The sequence below is a fragment of the Eptesicus fuscus genome, chromosome 13 (assembly GCF_027574615.1).
Source record: "Eptesicus fuscus isolate TK198812 chromosome 13, DD_ASM_mEF_20220401, whole genome shotgun sequence".
NCBI lineage: Eukaryota > Metazoa > Chordata > Mammalia > Chiroptera > Vespertilionidae > Eptesicus > Eptesicus fuscus.
The window spans coordinates 11,927,024-11,944,364 of NC_072485.1; the positions used below are offsets into that span (position 1 = coordinate 11,927,024).

The 17,341-nt window shown below is 37.5% G+C and overlaps 1 protein-coding gene and 1 pseudogene across 2 annotated transcripts in view; one reads left to right on the forward strand and one right to left on the reverse strand.

Moving 5' to 3' along the window:
• The window catches only part of GUCY1A2 (guanylate cyclase 1 soluble subunit alpha 2), a 352,258-nt gene that overhangs the window by 198,901 nt on the left and 136,016 nt on the right, over positions 1 to 17,341 (reverse strand). The gene's annotated exons all lie outside the window — the stretch shown is intronic.
• Positions 1,245 to 10,614, forward strand: LOC103299242 (heterogeneous nuclear ribonucleoprotein A1-like 3; annotated as a pseudogene).

Sequence of the window (17,341 nt, forward strand, 5' to 3'; positions counted from 1 at the left end):
ATAATTAAGCAGTGTTCTTTTTTCCCTATATTGATGTGAATAGGTGTCTCTTTGTTGGTAGGAGCTTTTGCTTCCCCATACACTTGCCATTTGTCAGCAATAAGCCCATCAATTCTCAATCCTAGAACAATTCCCTCCCCAAAGCACCAAACTTCAGATATAAGTTTGGGCTCTGTCATCCAGAGTGGTCATAGCTATCGTTAGCACCATCGGGCATGCTTTTACATCCCTGACTCTGAAAGCAGAGAAGTGTGTGGAAGGACAGGATTTAAAATTGGAGTTTCCTTTTATATGTTGCATAGTCAAGATTAAAATTTGGTAATTGCATTTTTCTTAAACAAACAAGCTATTAAAAATGAAATGCTCAAAATCAAATATGAGAAAATCACTGCAGTTAAAAAAAACCCACACGTTTTCTTTGCTCTATCTCATTCTCCTGTTTTAGTCTCTTAACAATGCTTATCATCATCTAAAATTAGCTTTTATCCTACTTTTTAAAATTGAAGTCTAATTTGCATATAGTCAAAATCACCATTTGTAGTGTACAGGGAAGATTTTTTTTTATTCCAAATTTTCTGTAAAATAAAACTGACAAACTAACAATGAAGAGAAGAAAATTTATAAAAGCAAGTGTTAAGTATGTTCTTTGGGTTTCCTCCTCATTAAGCACTGGAGACAAATTTGTGCTTAAAGACAGAATAAACTAAAATTGAGGAATTACGCACTTGGCCTTTTCTTCCTCCTGAAAGGAAGCAAGCTGTTGTGATAGTGTGCACAGATGTCCTTAAGTGCACTGAGAAAGCAAGACAGAGCGAGCATCCGTCGCCCCACACAACCCATCCCTTTTTCAAAAGAGGCATTGTTAATAGTGGAAAGTATGTATGGCGTGGCTTGAGGTCAGAGATGTGTGTTGGAATCACATATCTGCTACTTACTGACCTCAGACAAATTACTTAGCATCTCATTTGTAAAATGAAAATAATACTATTTTCATGTAATTGTTATAAGCATTAAATAAAGCATAGAGAATAAAGGTAGTACATTAGTTTCTGCTACAAGCAAGGAGACTAAGTGGTAGCTGATAGTGTTATTGTGTTAATCATTATCGTAGTTATTGTTTAGCCAGGTCTCAAATAGATTCATCTCCCTTCCCTCGGAACAGCTCTTGAATTTCATGTAAATCTTGGTGAAGAAATAGCCTTTTCTACTGTGAAAACTGGAGGAAGCAGTACCTCACTGAAGGCATGAAGAAAATAGCTAAGACTTTTGTTGGTGTCACTGGAAAGACCCAGAAAAAAGGTAATGATTGCTTTCTCCCTTAGGAAGTTAATGCCTACAGTTTTATAGTCTACAGTTTTGCTAGAGTGACTGGAAATTCTGTTCCAATTCTTTCCTTGACCAAAAATTGGTATAAGGAAAGGAACAGAGGTCGAAATTCTCTGGGTAAGTTCCTGAGGGTTTGGCGTGAGAGAAGGCAGGCATGGAAGGGGCTTTGTAAACTCCTCTGATCAAACAGTTCTCTGGCCGCACTTTCAGAAACATTATACTGATTAAAGAAACTTGATCAGTATAAACTGTTCTTTGTTTCTATGCTTCTCACTCTTTCTTTTTTAGATTTCTAGAGAATTCTTTTGAAAATACTATATTCTGTAAACTAAGGGGCTAGGGCCGTGGTCGGCAAACTGCGGCTCGCGAGCCACATGCGTCTCTTTGGCCCCTTGAGTGTGGCTCTTCCACAAAATACCACGGCCTGAGCGAGTCTATTTTGAAGAAGTGGCATTAGAAGAAGTTTAAGTTTAAAAAATTTGGCTCTCAAAAGAAATTTCAATCTTTGTACTGTTGATATTTGGCTCTGTTGACTAATGAGTTTGCCGACCACTGGGCTAGGGGATTTCCCCAACATTGGGGCATTTGTGAATTATGTGTGACCAGGGACTGAGGTGGATGTGGCTGACCCTGACTATGTCGGCCCACGGTCCCTGCCTGGGCCTCAAAGACAAATTTATAGTTAAAGAGCTATGTAACAAGAAGAAAAGAGAGGGAAGTAAAATATAACCCTAAACTTGATTCTTTTTACCTACGATTAAAAAAAAACAAACAAACAAAAAAAAACAACTCTTAAGGTGATTATCAAACAAATATTACTTATTTCCCTTGGTAGAAAGTAAACTACATGAGCAATAACCTTTGTCTCATTCACGTTGGTTTCCTCCACCACACTGATTATAGCACCTTATACACAGCAAATGCTCAGCATCTAGGGCTCAAGGCTTACAGCATTTGTTTGTACTCTTATTAGCACGTATACAGAGGTAGTATGTGTGGTGCCAAAAGGCCTGGATCAGGAAAATCTAGGGTGTAGTTCTGCCTCTGGCACTGTTGACCTGGTGACCCTATCTGGGCCTCCAACTAAAAAGCTGAATTGGATTATCTCTAACTCAACTTTGAGCTCTGAAATGAAAGGAAAGAAGGAAGAGAGAGAGAGAGAGAGAGAGAGAGAGAGAGAGAGAGAAGAGAGAAAGGATGAAAGGGTATTTCTCCTATCAGAAAAAAATTCAATCAAAGAAAATTCCCTAAGGAATCATCCTTGTCGTTTAATGTTTTTAATATAGGGCTTCAGAGAATGTGGAAATCGCTGTTACTATTTAACTAAAGACAAATTTTGATGAGTTGACAAGAATTTGGAAAAAAAATGAAATTTTCCATGCCCAGCTCTATACAGAAAGAGTGTGGATGAGTGACTGAAAATTACCAGTTTCCAATGTCATTCTGCAGTTGGTCCTGCTAGGTTGTGTTAGCACAGCTGTACCTTTTCTTTTACTTGGCCTGGGGTAATAATGACATTTTTCTCTTTATTTGCAGAATCGGGAGCATCCATGGGGTTCCAAGTCTTTATGATTACTAAGGTGAAGAGCCAAATCACTCAATTAAAATGCATAGTATCAGTGGTGTGCACTTCAGTGGTTTAGAATTGCTATCTATTTCTCTATGGAAGAACACAGGGGACAGTCTTTTCTGAAATGCAGATAACGAGAATCTTATCTCTCAGTAACAACCTCCAGCAATCAATTAAGTTGCTACTACTTGATAGGAGTAAAACCTTTTTCAATACATGAAATTCATTTTCAAAGATAGCACAGATCATATCTACCCTCTAAATTTCCATAAGCCATAAATACTGCCTTCCCTTGAGTTTAAATGTTAACGAAGCTTTCTTTAAACTACGCCCCATGCACCTCAACATATAACTAATACTGAGTTCCCCCAAATAAATTACTTAGTTAATTTTCAAAAGGGGCTACTGCTACTGGGCTATTCCTTTAAGAAGCTAAAATATCTACCGATTCTCAGAAATAGGCAATTACATCTATGTTTATGTTGGTTTTCAATAATAATGTGTGATTTATTTCTGAAACATCATCCAAAGGATACTATGTGGTAAACACTATACAGGCAAATTAATGAAGCATACACATATGAATTAGCCTGCTGTTACAACCTCAGTCTTATTTTCTATCATTCCACACTGTGGTGTGAAGATAGGATGTCTTGTTGTAAAACACTCTAATGCAATATTTTTTCCAAATGAAGTCTATTCACAAATACGTTGTGTTATAGGATACATGGTGAAGGTTTTACAGTGGTTCAAACAGAAAAAAAACGGCACCAGAATTGGCATCAGATACATGGTAGTAAAACCTATAGTATAGCTAATAAAGTTAATCTATTAGTTTGGCCACTGTTTTTAAATAATTTAATTGGAAAAAAACAACTATGACTTTTGTTGAATTATTAGATTTTTCTAAATCCTCTTGTTAAATAGACAAGCTTTGCATGATACTTTTTATTCCTGATTACAAATAGTTAAATGCCAAAGAAGTATATTTCAGATTTTTATGAAATTTTATTAAATAAGCTAATGGTTTCTGGTATATTGGAAAAATCTCAAAGAAGTTGCTTATTTTTATCCAAGGGTTCAACGGGCATGTTATTTTTATCAGTGGTGCATGGACAAGAGATATTACTAAGAAGAAATAAAGCACTAATTTGAAAATTTAAAAAAATAAACTTGTAGTATAACAGGTGCAATTTAGCTTCAGAAAAACATTATTTTCATATTTTAAAATTGAACTTTATCAGTTTTATGGAATTTTGTCATTTATTTTTTTATATTTTTTATTACATCATTTATACATGATAATTCTAGACATTTTTATGTTTGTACATAACTAACTAAGGTTAAAATAAAATAATTTAAGTCAACACTGTGATCAACAACTTGTTTTGGTTTTGTTCTTGTTATTGTTTCTTTTCCTTTGAGTTTGTTTTACTACTCAAGTTTGAAGGGATTGACAGTCATTTTAATGGGTGCCTATAATTTCAGGAAAACATTCTAGATCTATCATGAACTAGCTCTGGCCAGCATCCCCAGCTCTCTTTCTCTTTCCTGACATTGACTCTGCATTCTTAACACATCTACTATCTAAATTCCCAGAAAGCTTCTTGTTCTCTCACAGCTCCATGTCATTTGATGCTCCCTCATTCTTCCGGCTTGTTTTTAATTAATAAATTAATTTTTGGTTTTGGCTTAGGCTACTGCTACACATCCAGACTTAAATTTGGTGCTATGATAAACATTTCCAAGTAAGCCCATTCTTCTTCCTTTCTCCTAGGACTAAAGGTATCCTTCTTTCAATGCTCTGTATTGTATTGATATTTTACCTGGCTTATCACTCTCATTTATCCATAAACTCTCCTTTTATTTTCCTTATTATAGTTACATCCTTCCTATTTATTATTAGTCATATCATTACATTACTATAATGCTACAGCAGCTATCTTCCATGATGTAACAAGAGCTATGCTAAATGCTTTACATACTGTATCACTGAATTCGCACACCACCACTATTATCCCCACTTACTGATGAAGAAATTGAGGTATCCGTAAGCTCTTTGCATCCAAAGATTATGTCTATATTTCTACTAGCTTAGTCCGTGATACATAGTGAGCAATCAACAAACAGATTTAAATGAGTAAATAGTGAGATAAAGAATATCTAAGGACAAAAAGTCATGTAAACCCAGAGGAATTGTATCCTACAGCATTGAAATATCTTGAAAATGTCATTATTAATCCACCCTCAATAATCTTTATAGACCCTGAGTAGCTGAAGCAATCCTGAGAAAGAAGAACAAAGTAGGAGGGATCTCAATACCAGATTTCAAGCTGTATTACAAAGCCACTGTTCTAAAAACAGCCTGGTACTGGCACAAGAACAGACATAAAGGCAAATGGAATAGAATAGAGAACCCAGAAATAGACACAAATCACTATGCTCAATTAATATTTGACAAAGGAGGCATGAACATACAATGGAATCAAGACAGTCTCTTCAATAAATGGTGTTGGGAAGATTGGACAGATACATGCAAAAAAATGAAACTAGACCACCAACTTACACCATACACAAAAATAAACTCAAAATGGATAAAGGACTTAAACATAAGATGGGAAACCATAAAAATATTAGAGGACTCCACAAGCAGCAAAATCTCAGGCATATGCCGAAGCAATATATTCACCAATACAGCTCCTAGAGCAATGAAAACTAAAGAGAAAATAAACAAATGGGACTACATCAAAATAAAAAGCTTCTGCACAGCAAAAGAAATCATCAACAAAACAACAAGAAAGCCCACTCTAGGGGAGAACATATTTGCCAATGTTATCACCGATAAGGGTTTAATCTCCAACATTTACAGGAAACTCATACAACTTAATAAAAGGAAGATAAACAACCCAATAAAAAAATGGGCAATGGACCTAAATAGATACTTTTTGAAAGAGGTCATAAGGAAGGCCAAGAGACATATGAAAACATTCTCAATGTCACTAATCATCCGAGAGATGCAAATCAAAATGACAATGAGGTATGATCTCACACCTGTCAGAATGGCTATCATCAACAAATCAACAAACCACAAGTGCTAGAGAAGATGCAGAGAAAAAGGAACCCTCGTGCACTGCTGGTGGAAATGCAGACTGGTGCAGCCAATGTGAAGAACAGTATGGCGTTTCCTCAAAAAACTAAAAATGGAATTCCCATTTGATCCAGTCATCCCACTTCTAGGAATATATCCCAAGAAACTAGAAACACCAATCAGAAAGGATATATTCACCCCTATGTTCATAGCAGCACAATTTACCATAGCTAAGATTTGGAAACAGCCTAAGTGCCCATCATCAGATGAGTGGATTAAAAAACTGTGGTACATCTACACAATGGAATACTACACTGCTATAAAAAAAGAAGGAATTCTTATCATTTGCAACAGCATGGATGGAACTGGAGAGCATTATGCTAAGCAAAATAAGCTAGTCAGAGAAAGATAAATATCACATGATCTCACTCATTTGTGGAATATAACAAACAACATAAACTGATGAATAAAAACAGATCCAGAGACAGAGAAGCATCGATCAGACCATCAAACCTCAGAAGGGAGGTAGGGTAGGGTGGGGGTAAGGGGAGAGATCAACCAAAGGACTTGTATGCATGCATATAAGCCTAACCAATGGACACAGACACAAGGGGGTGAGGGCATGAGTGGCGGGGGTGGGGGGGCGGCAATAGGGGTATAAGGACACATATGTAATACCTTAATCAATAAAGAAAAAAATAATCTTTGTAGAATCGTAAAGAACCAAAACATTATCAGAAGAATTAAGCTGAGTACATGCTGGTCTACTTTCAAAAAAGAGTCCGAGTGAATTCTGGATATTAACACATCTAGATGTATTAATTTCTAGAGCTGCTGCAACAAAGTATCACAAACTGGTGGCTTAAAACAAGAGAAATGTATTCTCTTACAGTTCTGGAGGCTTGAAGCCCTAAATCAAGGTGCTAACAGGGCCATGCTCTCTCCAGAGGCTCAGGGGAGAAGCTGTCCCCTGTCTTTCTTTTATCTTCTGTTGTTGCTGGCATCCCTGTGCTTGTAGACACATCACTAAGTCTCTGCCTCCGTCATCACAGGTCACTCTTCCTGTGGGTCTGGACCTGTTCTTCTTTTCCTCTTACAAGGACACCAGTCATTTGGATTAGGGCTCACCCTAACCACCTCATCTTAACTTGACTGCATCTCCAAAGTGCTATTTCCAAATAAGGTCACATTCACATAGAAAACGAAATGGAGACTTCTGGGACAAAGATTCACTAAGAAAAGAAGATGCCAAACAAACACCATTTCCATTTGCATGAAGGTTGTTACACTGTTTGATCTGGATAATGTCAAAGACATAGTGGACTTGATTTAGAAAGGCATTTAACACAGTCATTATGAATTGGGAGCATCGGAAAATATTTGCTGGTTTAGGTGAATTCAGGAATGATTAGCCAAATCCCAAAGCATAGCAATTGAATATTCGGATATTATCAACTTCGATGGGTGGTCTGTGGTGCTCTGCTGTAGGATGCTATAAACATACTATGAAATTCTATATTTCAGCACAAGTTTATATTAAAGTATGGTTATCTAACTTGCACATGATTGAAAAACATAATGGGTTAGTTGGGGGCTGGGTGAGAAGGGTGAAGGCATTAAGAAAAAAAAAAGAAAAGAAAGAGAAAGAGAGAGAGGAAGGGAGGGAGGAAGGAAGACTCATGGACACAGATAACAGTAGAGTGATTGCCAGAGGGAAGAGGGGGAGAGGGAGGTAGAAGAGCCTACAGGGGGAATAAATGGTGATGGAAGGAGACCTGACTTAGAGTGGTAAACACCCAATACAATACACAGATTATGTACTTTAGAATTGTACACCTGAAACCTATATTTTATTAACCAGTGTCATCCCAATAAAAAATAATTAATCATATAAAAACATAAGGGGTTGACATTGTAGAAAAGCAGTATGGATATGTAAGCATCTATACAGATAATGATGCTAGACCTATATTAAATTTAAATTAATTAAATTGAACAGAGATGTATGTAAAATCTTGTTCCTGGGTTTAAAAAGTCATGGGCACAATAACAAGACTGGGCAGGATCACCCAGTAATAGATCATATAAAAGCAACGTATGGGTTTAAAGTCAATATATGCCAATAACACAAGGTAATTAACAGTGAGAAAAATAAAAAATGTCAATGAAATCATAAGTGGCAGCTAGACCTCTCAGAGAATCCAGAAGGAGGTCAGAACATTGCTCCACACCGGGTAGGCTACTTATTCACTGGACTAGCCCAATTCTGAGGCTGGAGTGTTGCAAGAAGAGCAGGATGAATAGGTTAAATGGCTGGAACTTTTAAGTTTGGAGATGAGAAGGTAAAAAAGAAATACCTTTAAATATCTGAAATATGGTCATGTGAAAGAACAATTAGACTAATTTTAAGTAATGTAGTTTAAAAATTTGGAGGCAAATTTCAGCAAAATATATAGGCAACAATATTTGGCAATAAGCACTCTTCACAATGTTAATGGCTGCTTTGTGAACTCTGGAGGTGATCATGCTGTCCAGAAGACCAATTTAAGTCTCAGGTCCTCAGATGGACACATATACACATAGCCTGTATTAGTAGTCTTTACCAATGGTGCAGTTTCATCTGGCATGTTCTTTATTGTCTAAGCTTCATGTTCAAAGCTTGGCTCAAATATTACTCCTCAAAATGACCTTTCCAGCTGCTGCCACCTGTGTGAGCTCTCCTACTGCAGTGCTCCTTTACCTCAAACATAGACATTTATTTTATCCTCTACTACAAGGTACAGCAGTGAACTGTTCATTATCTTCCTCCCACATTCGAGAGTGAGCTTCCAGGAAAGTAGAAGGGGTATCTTGATTTTAACCTTCCCTGATACATGGCAAGATGTCTGCTAATTAACAGGTGTTCAAAAATATTTGCTGAAAAAAATTTTGTAGAGTACATTCCTCTACTGAGTAGGATATTGTGTTGGCTAACCTTTAATAGCTCTTTGAAATCTAATAGACTGTAGCCTTTGTGCATAGTAAAATTAAATATAAAACCAATTAATACAGAAATAGCAGGTATAAGTGTTGAGGAATAAAATCATCAAACATACGAGGCCTGATGTTAATTAAAAGGTATTCTAATTATCTATCCAAAAAGAAAAATTTTCCCGGCTGTCGTGGCTCAGTGGATTGAGCATCATCCCATGGACCAAAGGTCCTGGGTTCGATTCTCAGTCAGGGCACATGCCTGGGTTGTGGGCTCGATCAGAAGGCAACCAATCAATGAGTCTCTCTCATCATTGACATTTCTATCTCTGTCCCCCTCTCCCTTCCTTTCTGAAATCAATAAAACTATTTTTTAAAGATTTAATCTTCCCTCCCTCTGTTTATTGTATTGTTAAAGATCTTCAAAGGAGGTAGTGTTACTTCTTAAATATTTCTTCAGTGTCATCTGTGTTAAAAATTTAAGGATTGAAGCTATTATTGGCATAAAATTTTCAGCAAACCAAAAGAAACTTGGCTCTTATTAAGAGTTAATAACGAGATTACTCCCTCTGCCTCTTTGTTGTATGGGATGATGAGAATGGAAAACTATTAAAAGAAAGAAAACTTGAAATCAGACCTTTCTGCTGGTGGAGGCCATGGATCATTGGAATCTCTCCTCCCACAGTCATCATCTCTAAGAGTTCCAAAGACCCCAAACAGCTGTGGAAGCTCTTTATGGGAAGTTTGAGCTTTAAAATGAGCGAGGAGAGTCTGAGGAGCTATGTTGATCAATGGGTTCTCTCAGGCTCTCCTGATGAGAAATCCAAACACCAAGCACTCCAGAGGCTTTGGGTTAGTCCCGATGCCACTGAGGAGGGCATTTATTTTATCCTCATGGATGCAGCCATGAATGCAGGGACGCACGAAGTGGAGAGAACCAGAAAAGGCTGTCTTAAGAGAAGATTCTCAAAGACCTGGTGCCCATTTAACTGTGAAAAGGATACTTGTCGGCGGTATTAAAGAAAACACTGAAGAACGTCACCTAAGAGATTATTTGGAACAGGATGGGAAAATAGAAGTGATTGAAAGCATGGCTAATGGAGGCAGTAGTAAAACAGAGGCTTTGCTTTTGTAACCTCTGATGACCATGACTCTGTAGACAAGGTTGTTATTCAGAAATTCCATACTGTGAATGGCCACAACTGTGAAGTGAGGAGAGACCTCTCTAAGCAAGACATGGCTAGTGCTTCATCTAGCCAAAGAGGCCAAAGTGATTCTGGAAACGAGGTGGTCATGGAGGTGGTTTTTGTAGGAATGACAACTTTGGTCGTGGAGGAAACTTCGGTGGCTGAGATGGCTTTGGTGGCAGCCGTGGTGGCGGTGGATATGTTGGCGACTGGATGGCTGTAATGGATTTGGTAATGATAAAAGCAACTTTCGAGGTGGTAGAACCTCCAATTATTTTGGCAATTACAACTATTAATCTTCAAATTTTGGACCCATGAAAGGAGGAAACTTTGGAGGCAGAAGCTCTGGCCTCTATGGTGATGGAAGCCAATACTTTGCCAAACCACAAAACCAAGGTGGCTGTGGCGGTTCCAGCAGCAGTAGCTGTGGCGGTGGCAGAAGGTTTAAATTACTGCCCGGAAACAAAGCCTAGCAGGAGAGGAGAGCCAGAGAAGTGACAGGGAAGCTACAGATTGCAACGGATCTGTGAACTCAGCCAAGCACAGTGGTGGCAGGGCCTAGCTGCTACAAAGAAGACGTGTTAGACAACACCCGTGAATGGGCGAGATCCTCCAGGACTGTATTTGGGACCAATCGTATCACCGGTTATTTCCGTTTCTCTTCTCTGGAAAGTGCAAGGCATTCCAACAAAGGGTTTCACTAGTAATGTAGATTTTTATTTTATTTTTTTTGCACTGATGCTCTTGATTGCTAGATGTAATACTGTGATCATGGTGCTGAATAAGTGTATTTTTTAAAATATTTTTTTTTATTGATTTCAGAGAGGAAGGGAGAGGAAGAGACAGATGGAAACATCAATGAAGAGAGTGAATCATTGATTAGGTGCCTCCTGCACTCCCCCTATTGGGGATCAAGCCCGCAACCTGGGCATATGCCCTTGACCAGAATCGAACCCGTGACCCTTCAATCCACAAGCCAACACTCCATCTTTTAAAAATTAAAAAAAAAATAAAAGAAATAAAACTTGGCAGAATATTGTAATATTTGATCTCTAAAATTTTTTAAAATATATTTTATTGATTTTTTACAGAGAGGAAGGGAGAGGGATAGAGAGTTAGAAACATCAATGAGAGAAACATTGATCAGCTGCCTCCTGCACACCCCCTACTGGGGATGTGCCCACAACCAAGGTACATACCCTTGACCGGAATCGAACCTGGGACCCTTGAGTTTGCAGGCCAATGCTCTAACCACTGAGCAACACCAGTTAGGGTTTTTAAATTTTTTGTTAAAGTTTCTAAGCAGAGACTGGATAAGAATTGGGTCTGATACCTATAATTTACTGGATATCATGTGTCAAAAACATCTTTTAAGTGTCTTATAGCAAAACTGTCTCTGTATTCTTTATAACTACCCCAGGATTTACATCACTACTGAAATATGGGTGTGATCCATAATGGCAATAGATAAATTGGAGTCAACCACGTGCATTCCTCTAATTATATAAACAGGAAAAATATGAGAAAGAATTCATCAACCAGGTTTCAACCTTCATTAAGACAATGAAATTCTACTTTCCAAAATACATTTATTGGTTCTAATACTAATAATATCACATTTTCAGAGAGTTTTATGCCCCTGCAAGTGATCAGGAAGTCCAATGTCCAGCTCACACATGCTGAGAGTACAAGGTGAGGAAACTGAGTGCGAAGTTCAACATTTGAAGAGACTTTGAAGAGAAGGACTTTGAAGAGACCATGGAGCCCAAGTGAGATTCTGGGTGTTATGTGTGTATGACATTAGAGTGGACTCTTGATTGAAATTGATAGATGCACAACTAAAATCAGCACAAATAATGAAAAATATATACTGCCTTATAAACCAAAATGCTAGGAAACTTTTCAGCTTCAGCCATAGTTAAATTTAAGGTTCAAATAACCTAACCAGGATTAAGACACTCTTAGTTTTAATAGCTTTGCTTTCCTCTGCATTGGCTTCATTACAACAGACATTTTCTCTAATGCCAACTTTCAAGTGCCTCAGACTTAGATCCTACCAGCTTCACCACCCTGGTAGTCGGCATCTCATGCCCGTAGTTCCAGCAAAAGTCCCAGGCCTAACCTGCATGGACTCAAGCAAGGTGAAAAGCCAACTATATAACTCATTACTCTGACACTAATTGGCCATAAGAGTGGGGTTAGAGGAAGGACAAACTCATGGATTGTAATAGGGGAAGGATGGAAGGGGCTATTACCAGCAGAAACAAAGGATGGATGCTAGATAAGCAAAAACAATAAATATCTATCATACACGCAGCCCTTTCCCTTCTGATGCCAGGGCACATATTGCACCTCACACTGACTTTATATCTAATTAAGACTTCATGGCCTAGAAACAATCCAAAACCACCACCAAAGACATTCTATTACAATTAGAAAAGGTAACTCCTTCTTACCCAATTAACTGTTGACCCTTTCCAGGTAAAAGCAAGAAAAGCCACAGTTAAGATGTATTAAAAGTATATATTCAATCTGATATGAGTGCCTTCCACCTAGGAAGAAGGCATCAATATCACAAAGATAAGAATTAATGAAGAAAGTTTAAAACAGTTTAAAAAAGAAGTCATTAACATTCAAAGGAGATTTCTCCAGAGAAAAAGAAGAGCCCCTTCAGGATAGCCACGGAATACAGTTCTTAAGGCAGAATGAGAGATGATGAGAAAGCAAGGAAGAAACACTGAGTGACAGCCAGGTCAGAGCCTTGCTTCAGAGATTACCATGGTCATGAAAGACAACCAAGACTTGGATCCAAACAGAGATATCAAATTACTGATTTGTGAGATATTAATAATTGTCACTCTAAATAAATTATTTAATCAAAAAAATCTATAGAAGTGTATTAAGTATCTATATATATAAAAAAAAAAAAAAACTATGCAAAACAACATACCCAATTATGCATTTAAACTTTCTTCAAACTTTGCCTTCAAAATTTCTACCAGGCTCTCCTACAAATCCTGCACGACTAATCTCTTATAAATAACATTTCACAACACTAGCCACTTCTTAAAAACTTGGAATGGTTCTCTGGTATTAACTGCATTAAATCTAAATCTCCTATCCTAAACCTCAAAGCCCTCTGTAACTTATACCTGCCTAACTAGCAATTCCATTTGCCCCACTCCTTAACATGCACTCTACATTTTCTTTTGATCTTTTTATTGTTCAGTTTATACTCTGCACGCTTTTTTTCTACCTCCAGAACTTAGCTCATGCTGATTCCCCACTGTGGTAGAAAGAATAATGACCCTAACAAAGATTTCCATGTCCTAATCCCCAGAAACTGTAAACATATTACCTTACATGGCAAAAAGGACTTTGCAGATAGAGTTAAGGATTTTAAGATGGGGATATTATTCTAGATGATTGTTGGGCCCAATATAATCACAGGGTCCTTATAAAAGGAAGTCAGGAGGATCTCCAGATGGAAGCAGGGGTTGTAGTGTGCACACGGAAGATTCAGCAAAAGGCCACAAGCCAAGGAATGCAAGCAGTCTCTAGGAATGAGAAAAGGCAAGAAACGGAATCACTCCTGGAACTTCCCGGAGGAACGCAGTCACTCCATAACACTCATTTCAGACTTCTGATCTCCAGAACTGTAAGGCGATAACTTTGTATTCTTTTAAGACTAAACTTATGATAATTTGTTAAAATGTCAGACAGAAAGTAATGCACCCAACCAACACCACCTTCAATAAATAATAATTTTCAACACTATATTGTCTTTGAAGCTTTCTCTGACCTGTCCCTTTAATGGAAATGTCTGATATCAAGGTTTTAATACAGAATGGTCTTTCCTTTTTAGTGTGTTGCCTTGAGTAAACTCTAACCTTCTTGAGAGAAGGATCATTAGGGCTAGTGCTTCACGTTCTCAACTGTAGTTGTGCACTAGGTATACAATGCATGCTTGTTGATTTTGTCATATTTGTATTCATCAAGCAAACATTCATTGAGGAATGATTCATACAAAGTAATCTGCCAGCACCATGGAACTCAGCAAAGGGAACAACTACAGATGTCCTCTAGAACATCTTGGGAGTGATAAACCATATACTCAACTAACTGAAGGAAGCTCAAAAGCAGGCTATGTAAAATTACAGAGTAAAAGAAGAAGAGGTTTTAGGAGTTTAGATATGGAAGAGTTTATTTTGTTGGGAGATTCAGAAATATCTCATGGAGGAAGTGGCATGTTGCCCGGCTTATCTTTAGCATGTCTATGCTTGATGTCATTCCTTCTTTCTCCTTCCCTCACACTGATCATCTTCCTCAGGAAACTATCTCACGGTTTCACTGGCTTGAGGATTGCCTCAGTGAGACAAGGATAGGCCTAAAACAACCTGTCATTCTGAAATGGCTCTGATCCCTCTTCTCTCTCTTCTCTCAATTCTGTTTCCTCTGCTGTAGCCTAACACCTGTGTTTACATTAGAATTCCTAACTACCATCTTCATTAGCATGTTCCAGTTTTCCCTGGAGAGGACCCTATTCTCTCTCCTTAGTCCCTCCCTTGAGCGATGAATGAAAGTTTTAAAAGCACTTATGGAACACTGACCCCCTTTATTGAGAAACTATCTTTATGTTAAGGTGGATCTCAATGCTGCCATATCAATTAACCAAATTTTAAAAATTCATCTATTATTCAACTAGATTGCATGAAAATAAAAAAGTGATATGACATTTCATACTATTATTCAAACTTTCTTCTTCAAAGCATACTATTTCATATAATAGGGACTCAGTTGCCAAACATTTTTGGAAAGAGTGGATTAAACAGTTGTAGATTACTTCACTGCAGGCCTTCTCAGAGCCCATACTACACTAGAGTGTGTTGTGAATCCACAAGGAGGATTTAGAATACAAAAAGTTACTTTCCCACAAAATCTTACTTTTGTTGTTATTGTTTGTTAGTTGTTTCTTTCCTTACACTCATCGGAAGAATTTTAGAACGACTTTGGGAAATGCCAATACAGAGGAAAGGAAAGGGTGAGAAAGGCTCTGAAGTCTTAGTTTTAGTACCGCTCTTCCATTAACTAGTTGTGTAAGGCCTCTGTGGACTGTGATCATTCCCCCATTTATAATTGAAGACGCAAATTAGATCATCTCTGAGGTTCCTTCCAGCTCTATCATTCTGTGATTCTATTTTCCATGAATTAATCTAATTGTCCACTGTTTCAGATTGTGTTCAGACAATAAATAACTAATACTTTCACTTCCTATTACTCTTGATTCTAGAAAATACACCTCCCTTTTAAATGTTAGAAATCTTACTATAAACTTAACTTTATATAAATTTAAAGCAGTGACATATGCATGTAAACATTAGCTACTTCATAAAGGTTAAAAGGATGAATGAATTATAAATTATCTAATTAATGGTCATAAAGCTGAAGTAGTCCTCAAAAGCAGGCCATACACCAATCTATTGCTGACTACACGAATTATCATGTTAATTTTTTTACATAATGTCCACTAAGATCCAGAACAATTATACAACTTACTTGCTCAGGTTCACAAAGCACGGGATTATTAAGTCTGCTTTATAATGTTGTATTCTTATTAAAAATTTATTGAATCAAAAGGAATAAATATTTCCTTTCCCTATTCTGGTGTGGCTCAGTGGTTGAGCATTGACCTGTGAACCAGAAGGTCATGGTTGGATTCCCAGTCAGGCACATGCCTGGGTTGCGGGGCTCCATCCCCAGTAGGGAGCGTGCAGGAGGTGACCAATCAATGATTCTCTCATCATTGATGTTTCTATCTCTCTCTTCCTCTCCATTCCTCTCTGAAATCAATAAAAATATATATTTTTTAAAAAGGAATAAGACTATAAATATCCATTTCACCATCATCCATCTAAAGAAGTAAAATATTGCCAATATGGTTGCAGCCACATAGGTCTTCTCTCCCAGACTATATTCTTCCTCTCTTTTCAGAGATAATCTACACTACTTTCAGAAATAGAAAAAAAAAACAAAGAAATAAACAAGAAAAGCTCTAAAGCACATAAAATGGCAATCAATTTTACAGAATTGTTCAGAATAATTTCTGAAATATCAAGTTATTGATTTAAATATTCTTTGCATGAACACATATTTTGTTTTATAGGATTTTGGGAATATTAATCACTTATGGGGTTATGTTATTTATTGTTATACTAGTGTCCTGGTGCATGGATTTGTGCATTTGAAAGGAAATTAATTAGAAGAAATATTTTAATATTGCTATTCGCCCTTTCTCTATAATAGAAGTGTCAACAAAATTCGCGATTGACAATGACAGATCGAAACACACATGTGTGATTGGCGCCAGCTTTTTTTTTATTTTTATTTTTTTTTATTTTATTGATTTTTTACAGAGAGGAAGGGAGAGGGATAGAGAGCTAGAAACATCGATGAGAGAGAAACATCGACCAGCTGCCTCCTGCACACCCCCTACTGGGGATGTGCCCGCAACCAATGTACATGCTCTTGACAGGAATCGAACCTGGGACCTTTCAGTCCACAGACCCACACTCTATCCACTGAGCCAAACAGGTTTCTGCAGGCGCCAGCTTTATGTGTATTGCACATGTGCGAGTCAACTTAGCCTTTTATATATATAGATAACTTATGTGAAAATGAATAAAGAATTATCCAAACTATCACAATATATGAGAAGAGCAGCCACAGGAGCTCCTTGATAACATCCCAGACTTGACCTGCTCTGTCTGTGGCAAGGCTCTAGCATGACTGCTCACTTTCCCCATGGAAAGCTTTTGCTAAGCACCTTTATCTCCCTCCCTCCCTGCCTTCCGGCCTCCCTGCCTCCCACCCACCCTCCCTCCCTGCCTCCTTCCCTTCCTTCCTTATTTCTTCTTTACTCATACATGTAATAGTTGATGTTTTGCCAAAATAAAATAAAAAAGGACTCCGCTATCTACACTCCATTTCAGTATATAATATCTGGAGGTGGGAGGTTAATAATGTATCAGTGTCCTCCAAGTGGCCAAAGCATTTACTCAAGGTTATTACATAATTCCTAGAGATGTAGTGAGTGGGATAGGATTTTCATTGTTCAAAATGGAATTTTGCATGAATCAAATTATTCAGATGACTGCTAACTGTGTATTTTTCCCCCAATAATTCTAGTTTCCAAAGTGTTCT